The sequence below is a fragment of the Cupressus sempervirens genome, chromosome 3 (genome assembly GCF_028749045.1).
Source record: "Cupressus sempervirens isolate cs-2001-9-10 chromosome 3, ASM2874904v1, whole genome shotgun sequence".
Taxonomy (NCBI): Eukaryota; Viridiplantae; Streptophyta; class Pinopsida; order Cupressales; family Cupressaceae; genus Cupressus; species Cupressus sempervirens.
The window spans coordinates 503,736,903-503,747,552 of NC_143120.1; the positions used below are offsets into that span (position 1 = coordinate 503,736,903).

Here is a 10,650-nt window from a genome sequence, read left to right on the forward strand (position 1 = left end):
TTGTGTGCTACTACCTACTGAGGAGGAAAATATATCAACAACTTGGAAAGAAGGAAAGTGAGATCTAATGACCCTAATATGTTTTTCAACTTGCTTATTTTTTGAGTAAAACTAAGTAAAAATAGAAAACTGGAAATTATTTCGAACATTGCTTGAAAATACTTGTATCAAACTCTATTGAGCAAAATAAAGCTGTTAAGCATTTAATCAGTAAACTTAGGAGTGGAATCAATTATACATTGTTGCTAAATGTATGACATAGGTATTCTACAGAGAAAATTATTGTTTGCAACTCCAAACAACAAGAAACTTCAAATCAAATGCTACCATACTAACATTACCTTTATATTGTGCTTTAAACGTTCACTTGTCTCTAGTGTGCTCCCATGAACAAATTTCTTTGATGAAACCAAATTTCCTTACGGCATTCAATCACATTGGACACTTCCACATTTTACAAATGATGATTAAATTTGTGCCTTCATTTAACATATATGAACAAAATTTCTTTATCATATTAAACGTGATTACGTGTGGCTAAGCTTCTCACATCCATACACTTGTGTAGACATAGTATATAGCTATATGTATGATATTTTCTATTGTTGTTTGTTATATGTATATTAAAAGATTCATGGGATGAATATAATTGGGGGTTGTGGAGATTTTCACATGACAATTATTGTAAAGCTCAAGGCTCGTTTGTTGGGAATTAAAATTTAGAATTTGGGTTTTGAAATTATGGAACTTGAAATCCAGATTACAGTTTTTGGAATTTGATTTGGGATTGTTTCGTACACCAAAAATTTATAATGGGAATACATATTTCCTCTATTTGATTGCACATTTCTTCTAGAATTGAAATACCAACTATAATTGGAATTAAAAATCACTACCACTAGAATGGGGATTTCAAACTCATGGACATGCTCTGTAGTGGCTAAAACATGTCAAGAGGCTTCTGAGACATGTACAAGTTGTCAAGGTAGTCGTTAAGGCTATTACCAAAGAAAATATTTATATTTAACAAAAACGCACTCCAATTTACTTGGAGCACATTGTTGTAGAGAAATGCCTCGAAGTGGGACATGAAAAATAGAGTAGTCCTATTAACTATTTGCTTACCCTGCTCATTGATTTTAAAAAATGTGCACCCTAAATTATTTAGAACTCTATATTCTAATGTAGTCACAATTGGATCAAACACCTCTATCTCACCCACCTAACAAAAGTATTGCTTCAATAAAAGTGAGAGAGACAATTGTAGGCGTGACCTCTCTGAATCGCCAATGCTCCCAATTCTATATAACACCACTTGAAGCTGTGAATCCATTCCCATCACTCTAATGATAATGTTCGACACTTTAGGGATCTAAAGTTTCTCATAAAAGGTAGTCTTATATAACTTCTTCATAGAACTATGCATTCCACTCACTATTTCTTCATCTTCGTCAAGATCAATTGGTTTAGTTCGTGTAGATTTTTCCATCACACCAAAAGCATGTGCTAGTGGTGGAGAGGGCTCACTGGGGATATAGTCTCTATGCCAACACCCCCCCCCACACACATGATAGAGCTAGATACAATCATTTATCATGTGGGATTTGAACCCACTACATACCATGTTGATAATCCAAGCCTACGTGGGCGAAGGATCAAAGGGCTTGAGGGACTCAAACCAATGACCTGCGCATTCATACCATGTAAAATTTCACAAATAATCTTGCTAAAAGAAATAGGACAAATTGCAAGATTAAAACAATAGAGAAAAACAAAGCTTCAAAATAAAAATAAAGATTGCAAACTTCATTCTTTCAACCTTTGATATATTGTACCTGCAAAAAGAAGTTTCTTCTTCTAGCTCTCTAAGCTCTGATGTCATGTAAAATTTCACAGATAATCTTGCTAAAAGAAAGAGGCCAAATTGCAAGATAAAAAAAGAAAGGAAAATAGATCTTTAGAATAAATATCTATTAATCATTGATTATTTTGAATGGAGGCCACTAGTTCTACTTAGGCACACAAGTAGAGGCTTGCATCGAAAAATCATGGCATCAGAGGTTGGATCCAATTCTATATTAAAGAAAGGTCATGATCATGCTCTCTTTGCATGTTTCTTGTCTTCTTTTTCTCTATACTAATGCACTATTTTTGTGGATTTGTCATGCCTCTTTGTGCGAATGCTTCTTTAGTTGATTAGATTTATTGACACCTAACACATGTATTTTTGTTGTGGTTTCACAACACATGTCCCATTTCTAAGAGAAATGGGGATCTCCTACTATCATTTTTTGTTTTTCAGACCCTTAGTTTGGGCTCTGTGTCCTTTTTAGGTTTCTACATGGTGTCTAAGCCTAGTTTGGCCCTCTGCCTGAAAAACCCAATTGTCAGAAACTAGAGGTTTTGAGGGAAAAATGAATTTTGGTGTTTAGGTGTGCAATAGTGCACCTAGCACACCCTATAAGGTGTGCTAGTGCACTAAGTGCACAAGTGCGGGAGCACTTCCCTTTGGAAGTGTGCTCCATCCTGGGCCTATAAAAGCTGAGGGACCCTTCCCTTCCTTATTCACTTTCTCTTCTTCATCTCTAGCAGGCACACCTTTGCACCTTGAGAGGTGCGCTTCCTTTTTAGAACTTGGACACAACACAAACAAAATGTTAAGTAAGAAGGTGTGCACCTATCCAAAGTGCATACCCTTTTTCACAAAAACTTAACAAGACTTAAAAAAGAATGCAATCACCTAAGTGAAAGGTTTGCATCTGCGCACGTATCCAAGGTGCACACATATGCACCTTTCAAAGGAAAAACTTTCTCCTATACATAATAATGGTGTACATATAGCATGCCCCAAAAAGTGTGCTATGTGCACACCCTTTTCAACACTTTGACCACTTTGCACAAAGTTTAGGGTGTGCACATGCACACCCTTAATCTTTGAAAGTTTGTCAAAGGAGAAAGGCACACCTATTGCACCCTTAAGGTGCACAAAAGTTTTGTCTAAAAGAGTATAAAATGATAATTTTTAAAGCTGTTTTGCGATGTTTTTAGGTTCTGGGTTTAATTTTTTCCTAACTAGGGTTTATTTAAATTAATTTTTTTTCACCTTCTGGACTAGTGTATGTCTATTTTGTGTAGATAAAATGGATTCCTCCTTGTCCTCCCTCATTACAAAGATTGCTCCAAAACTAGTGGTCTTCAAAATTTAAGGTGTTCCATCAAAATCACACTTCCAGGATGCACATTCAAAGATTCGAGACACTGTGATGGGTCATATTAATTGAAATGCATTATTGGTTCTATGTAATAAATCAAATGAGAGGCCCCCAATGGTGTTTGCACTTATAAGATTGGGGTTAGTAAATGCAGCTTCACACTCGAGTTTAGTACAATATTCTGAATTGATCTAAGAATTATGTTTTAGAAGAGAGGGTGGTTAGAAGCATAACTAAAGAGATCGTTCTTGATCTAAGACCCAAGAATATAAAGAAATTATTTCATCTTCTGAGGTTAGATCAATATATAAGATTGAAATACCATCAAGTAGAAAGGTGGTATAGAGATCATGAACATGAAGCCACATAAATTATTCAATCTTCATATCTCATCGATATAACACCTTTGGGAAGAAAAGATGGGAAAGTAGATATGACAAGAGGTTACATGAAGGATGATATCAGACATTCCATAGTACTCCTGAGAAGAATGATGAGATTACCGGCAGCAGGCCACTTAAACATATGGATGGTGCACTTCATTGAAACCATTAGAACGAAAAAGATGCCAATTGACTGGGTCATAATTCTCAGTGAGAATTTAGATGAACAACTAGTGGTGGTAAAAAATGATCTAAGGTTCTATATGACATCTTATTTAGTGTATCTATTAGTAGCAAGAACTATAGATTACCCAGGGTTGTTTAAGGGGGGCAACTTGCAAGATGCTAATGCATGGCCTTACATCATATACCCCCACCTAGTGAAGAAGAAGCTCTCAAATCATATCAAGGAATACATAATAGTGAATGATGCCTTCATTTTTGTAATCATCCAGTTCATTAAGGGAGACTATGCAAAAATCATGTCAGAAGAGGTAGCAACAAAAATTATAGAAGTAGGCACCTACTATATCCAATTCAAGAAATTCACCTACTTAAGGGTAGTAGGTACAACTATAAATCCTAAGAATATCTTGAGGTATCCATGTGATAGGCTCATTTTGCTAGAGATTGCATGACAACTCTCCTCTACATATGATAGAGTAAGGAAGCAACATAAGAAGACCTGGGTATGGCCCATCACTATAGGTTCATTTGATGTCAAGCCAAAGCAAGATATCATGACTTTTGAGCCAAAATAGGATTAGTTACCCTTGGAGGATTATAACTCCCCTCGTCCATGTTTTGATAACATTAGGAGAGTTTAGTACTTGGTAGGAAAATAGTTCAAACATGAAGATGCCATAGAGGATCATTGGATGAATGCAGTAGATGACTACGAGAACCGAATAAGGGATTATTGTAGGATGACTCTTTATTTGGTAGGAAGTGCCTTAAAAATGAAGGTCCCATTAAAGGTTGTGCAAAAAGACACTGAAGAGGTCTTAAATCCCTTATATAATTGAGATAAGATATATGATCGACCAATCATGAATGAAGAGATTGATAGAGAAGAAAATGCGAATATCAATCATAGGGAGAGGCATATCATCCAGTTGACCAAGGAATGGATTAAGAGACCATTTAAGCTAGATCTAGTTCCAAAAATAGTAGTTTTCCAAGCTACAACCTGCCTAGTGAAGGGTAGAGGAGTGAAGGTTACAGTACCAATGTTCATAGCCCAATCTCCAATTAGGCTAGAGATAGTGTATTAGCATGATAAGGAAGTTGGGTACTTCAAGGAATAGAAGGGAAATAATAAAAGGAAAAGAGTTTCTCCATAGCGAGATGAACCTAAGGATGAAGGGACTCAAACCCAAGAAGTCATTCAAACTCAGGATAATCTGTTGGTGCTACTGCCAGAACAAGGGAAAGAAGCTAAAGAAGAAGCACAGGAAGTGTCTCCGCCTGCCCAAGAGGAAGAAGCCTCTCCATCAACTCCCAAGAAGAAAAAGATGAAGAATCCAATTAAAAGGACAAGGAGACAAAAGGTAATAAGAAAGGTTATTCCTTTTCAATTGGTCCCAGAAGTTATTCTAGAAGAAGAAGAATAGGATGATGAAGAAGAAGAGGATAACCTTCCCTTAGGTTAGAGAACTCATCTAATGAAGGCTACTGAGGTAGAATGAAGAAGGAGTTCTACAGTAACTCTGCAATCCATTCCTACATAACCTATTCAGGTTACTACTTTGGAGGATGAGTTACAACAATGGATTAATGAGTAAGAGGACCAAGGGGCTGATGTCTTTAACATGTTAGATGTTTATTTCATGCATATAGGCACTGAACTTGTTGGTGATAAGATAAGGGATACACCAACAAATTAGCCTTTGGATGAGGATTAGAGTCAATTTTTACCTTAGCCACAAGGACCTTTAGGTGCCCTGCCATCACCAGATCAAGATGTATCTTTAGTGGATAAAGGTTCAATCACTAATACAAGAAGAAGAGCCACAACAAAGAACTACCAATGAAGTATTAGAGGGGGGGCAAATATATGAAAAACCCTAACAAAATTCTCAAGATACAAAGGTAAGGATAGAGGGCCCAACAAATATAGGGATGCTTGATATAGATACTTCACAGAAAGGAAGGACTTCGAAGAGGAGCGATAAGGGAAAGGGTCTAGTAGAACAAACCCCCTCTTCATCCAAGTATAAGTCTCCAATAGAAACTACTCCAAGGTCACTAAGAAAAGAGGTGATGGTTAGGCATAAAAGGCAACTGTATTATATTGAGGAAGAGGGAATGAAAGAATTAGTTGAAGCTCTCAAGAAGCTTGAATTACCTAAGGGTGATACACATACATCGGCCTTCATTATGAAGGACAAAAATCAAGACTTGTTCACTCATATTACTATCCCTCCTCTACATGCTGCTATTCCTCCTCTACATGAAAATACTAAGGATTTGACCATAAATAATTATCAGATCAAAGAAGTATTGCTTGGAAATCCAACTATGGACATAGCTAAATTGATGGTCATCACTAGAACAAAAGAAGTGTTTAATCACTTAGATAAAGATGAGGCTGAATTTGTTAAATTGAGAAAGTAGAATAAAATCATGAGGGGATTCCTACATGAGTTAGTTAGTCCTATTGACTCAGATAATCCAGAGGCTACTCTTGAAGCAACTTTAGAGAGGAAAGATAAAGAAAAGGTAGTTATATAGGTGGATCCATTTTTAAAGGCTTGTCAACAATGGCGAGAAAGTTTTAAGGAAAAGTAGTTGTAGATAATATAGGGGAACCTCAAGATATTGCACCATATGTATAATAATGCACATAAACTAGTTGTCATTTTAAACTAGGATTTTGGGTTGATGGATGAGGTACATACCTGGGGAAATGACCTTCGAACCTTTCAATCAATAAAAGGTCAGAGGTATCAAATGCTTGTAGATGTATACATAGGGGATGAGTTAGATAAAATGGATGATTGGATAGAGAAGATTATAGCTGGTAATAAAGTAATGGAGACATTACATGAAGATATTTAGAAGCTCAAGGATCAAGCCCAAGAGAAGATTTTGGAAGTAGAGAGACATTACAATGATGCTTGCCTTGACATTTTTGAAGATGAGTCAAGGGATACACTCATGACTATACAAGTAGTTGTTGAATTTTTTTGGAAGACTTTTAAGAATCTTCCATTGATGAGGATATTAGACAAGCATTTAAGATCGAAGAGGCATTGCTAGAATTGGATGTGAAATTGGGAGATTTTTCAGAGACTCTCATAGAAGTGGGCAACTATTGACAAAAAGAAAAGGATAAATATGATGCTTTAGATTTTTTGGATGCAACCCAAGTGATGGAGATCATAGAGAAGTTCAAGAGAAAATACCTAGACATATCTTTGGTATGAAGGGGAACAAAACCCATAAGATAGAATTTTAGTTTTGACACTTGGGGAATTTTTTGCATTTTTCCCTTCTTCCAAGGTGCACTACTCCCAAGGTGTGCAAGGTGTGATTCTCCAAAGGTGCACTGGAATTTTTTGAAGAAGTTAGAGGTGTGTAGACAATTAACTCCCAGTTCCAAATTTAGAGCTTTTCATGCATTGAAAACACATTCTGATGATAGTTTAACTCCTACAAACCTCCAGAGAAGGTTGAGCTTCTTTTTTTGGCATCTCCATAGACTCTTACATCGCCTGATAGCTTTCTTCTTCTTATTTCTCATGCTTTCTTTGTTTTAAGACATGTAAAGGCTCATGCACCCATTAAATGATATAAACAATGGTGGAGTCCTACTTAGCACTAGTTAGAGAGTCATTTTGTACATAAATAGATTTGTTTATTAGTTTAGAAGCATGTATTTGCATAAAGAGATCTCTCACTCTCAACACAAGTTGAGGAGAATATTTCATATAAATTGAGGAATTAAATATGTATTCCATGCCGTTATTTTGATGCAATACTACATGCTATTGGTGCTCTCATTCAGAGTGTAGTTATTCTTGCTTAAGTGTGTTATATTTTGTGAATGCATGTTCATGGAGTATAATATAGCCAATTTTTTTATTGTGTTATTTTGATTGAGCAATCTTTTAATTTTTGTGTTTGTTATGTGTTACAAATTATGCTAACGTACTTAGTTGGAGAAGAGATCACCCTATTGTTCCTACATAGCTTTTTGTCTCATACGAGCACACTTTCCATGGCCTTGCAATCTAATGAAAAGTGAAATGTCTTATGGTTACTGAACTCCCATTGATGATTACATTAGTAGAATTAAGGAAGTGTTTCTCCCATTTCATTGGTTACTTATCGATCTTTTCAAAGGCTTAACATGCAGACATGTTGTTTCCATGGGTTATGTCCATTAGGGATTTATTTTTTAAGTCATTTTCTTAAACTTCTTGTTACCTTATCTTTGTTATTTATTTTTACAAACACTTGGGTTAATTTAGGAATTCATATAGTTGCATAGTTAGAATTGCATTCGTTATAAACAAAAAAATATAAAAATATATTTCTTTTTATGTCATTATTCTTTTGAGATAGCAAGAAGATTCAACATCTTATCCAAAATTGGTCAGAACCAATAAAATCCTCCTCATGAACACTCATACTTATCTTCTACTGAGTAGATTCTAGTAGGTCACAATATTTCCTAGAACCTTGGAGTTGATCTCAAATTAACTTTTCAAGAGAGGAGTTTGGAAAGATTCTTGTTGTTAAGCATCATGCAAAATAACAACTCAACATTTTCAATCAATAATTTATTCTTGCATGGTTGAGTGGTGTTGTTGGGGTCACTCCATGTGTCATATGTATCCTTGAATGATAGATGTTTTGCATGCGTTTACCATCTATTCTTTGTTTAAGGGAGCTATGCAAATTACTGTCTATTGTATCTTCGATTTGATTGGCATATGTTTTGCCTTTGTTTTCCATCTATTCATTGTTCGAGTAGTGTCTTTGGGGGCACTCATGCAGACTCATTCTGATCATCATCTCGATTTCAAAGAGGATTCTTCATTCAACACTATGGAAATTATCATTTGATAGATATCTGCAATTTTCTTATCACAAAAGACCTTCTTTCTTCTTTTTTGCATTATTTTTATTCTGCCTACTTGGAATTTAGGGGGGGAGGGTGTTAGTGTTAACAATTCCAATGGTTAGATTAGTTCAGTCTTGACGATGATCCTCTAGTTTTGACAGTGACTTTTCCCAAACTAATGTTGTTAATTAGATAATCTCTTGTTAACTACTTATGCATGATTTATACAAATTGAAACCACCTTTAATAGGAGAAAATTACGGTGAAGAGTTTCAGTTATCACGAATCATGCATGAGAAATTACAAAAGAATATCTAATTAACAATATTAGTTTGGGAAAAGTCATTGTCAAAACTAGAGGATCACTGTCAAGACTGATCTAATCCGATTGTTGGAATTATTAACACTAACACCCCCCCTTAATTCCAACTAGGAAGAATAAAAACAATGTAAGAAAAGAGGAAAGGTCTTTTGTGACAAGAAATTCAACAAATATCTACAAATTTCTTGTCACAAAAGACCTAATTTCCTCTTTTCTTTCATTTTTTTTAATTCTCCCTAGTTGGAATTAAGGGGGGTGTTAATCTTAATAATTCATTCTATATCTAGCTAGGAAAGAAGCACAATTTGCACAAATCAAGAAAAATAGAATTACAAACTAGAGAAACCAAAGAATTTAGAAAACTCCTCACATTCCATAAAAAAATACTTGAATTACAACAACCATTGAGCATGCTTTTATACAAATGAAACTATACTAAATAAAACATGCAAAATGCATGCACAATAATCAACATTCAAATCACTATCTACATGCGAATCACCGTAACTCTGCACTTAACTGATGAGTTTCCATAAATTATGGATTATACAGGTGGTCAACCTATTGTTAGAATTACTAATGCTAACACCCCCCCTTAATTCTAATGGAAAAAAAATCATTCTAGATTTACCTGGGAAAGAAGCATAATTTGCACAGATAAAGAAAAATAGATTTACAAACCAGAGAAAACATAGAATTTAGAAAACTGCTCACATTCCATAAAAATTGCTTGAACTACAATAAGTAAGCATACTTTTATACAAATTAAACTATCCTAAATAAAACATGCAAAATGTATGCACAATAATCAACATTGAAATCACTGTCTTGATGTGAATCATTGTAACTCTGCACTTAACTGATGAGTTTCCATAAATTATGGATAAAATAGGAGGTCAACCTATTGTTAGAATTACTAACACTAATAGTTACCCTTGCTTCAAATGTGCAGGCCGCCTTGGATATATATTGGGTTTGGTCAAATGAACCCATAACAATTTCCTAGAGTTCCAAATATTGGGTTTGGTCATTGCACTTGTATTAATATTTGGTTCTTTTTCCTCCCCACTACCATAGTCTATTCCATTGTTGTATTGTCTCAATCCCACAATTTTGTTGAGATCAAAGCCAAGGGAAATTAGTAAATGACATAAAATGAAAGAGATTTACATACCTTTGATCATTGTTCTCTCATTTAGACTATTCCAACACAACAAGTGGTCATCGGTAAAAATGCCAGCAAACTAGATGTACATGCACATTCTTCAGCAAGTGTGTTGTAGATGGGCAATGACTATCCAACCACAATTTTTTTTGGATGGATGGCATGCCATGCTATGATGCATCATGCATCGTATTAATACCTGTCAGATGTTCTTAGAAAAATATGTTTATCCTACACAAATGCCAAACTGATATCTTGTGCTCTTTCATTACCATTAATATCTTACTTGAAAAAAAATCATTGCTTATAAAGAAATCTTTTAAGTTAAAATTGTAGTTAGAATTTTTATTTCACTATTTAAATATCTATTAAATTTCCAATTAAAATTTTATAATATCATGTAAATAATTTTTACTTTGAATTTATATAATAGTTGCTATATTTTAAAAATCATATATATTTTTTATAATTTAATAATAATTTTTTATTTTTAAAAA

General features: G+C 34.6%; 1 pseudogene; it reads right to left on the reverse strand.

Moving 5' to 3' along the window:
- Window positions 1–719: 719 nt before the first annotated feature.
- LOC149567385 (protein SENSITIVITY TO RED LIGHT REDUCED 1-like) lies at window positions 720–10,172 on the reverse strand (annotated as a pseudogene).
- Between the last annotated feature and the right edge of the window lie 478 nt (window positions 10,173–10,650).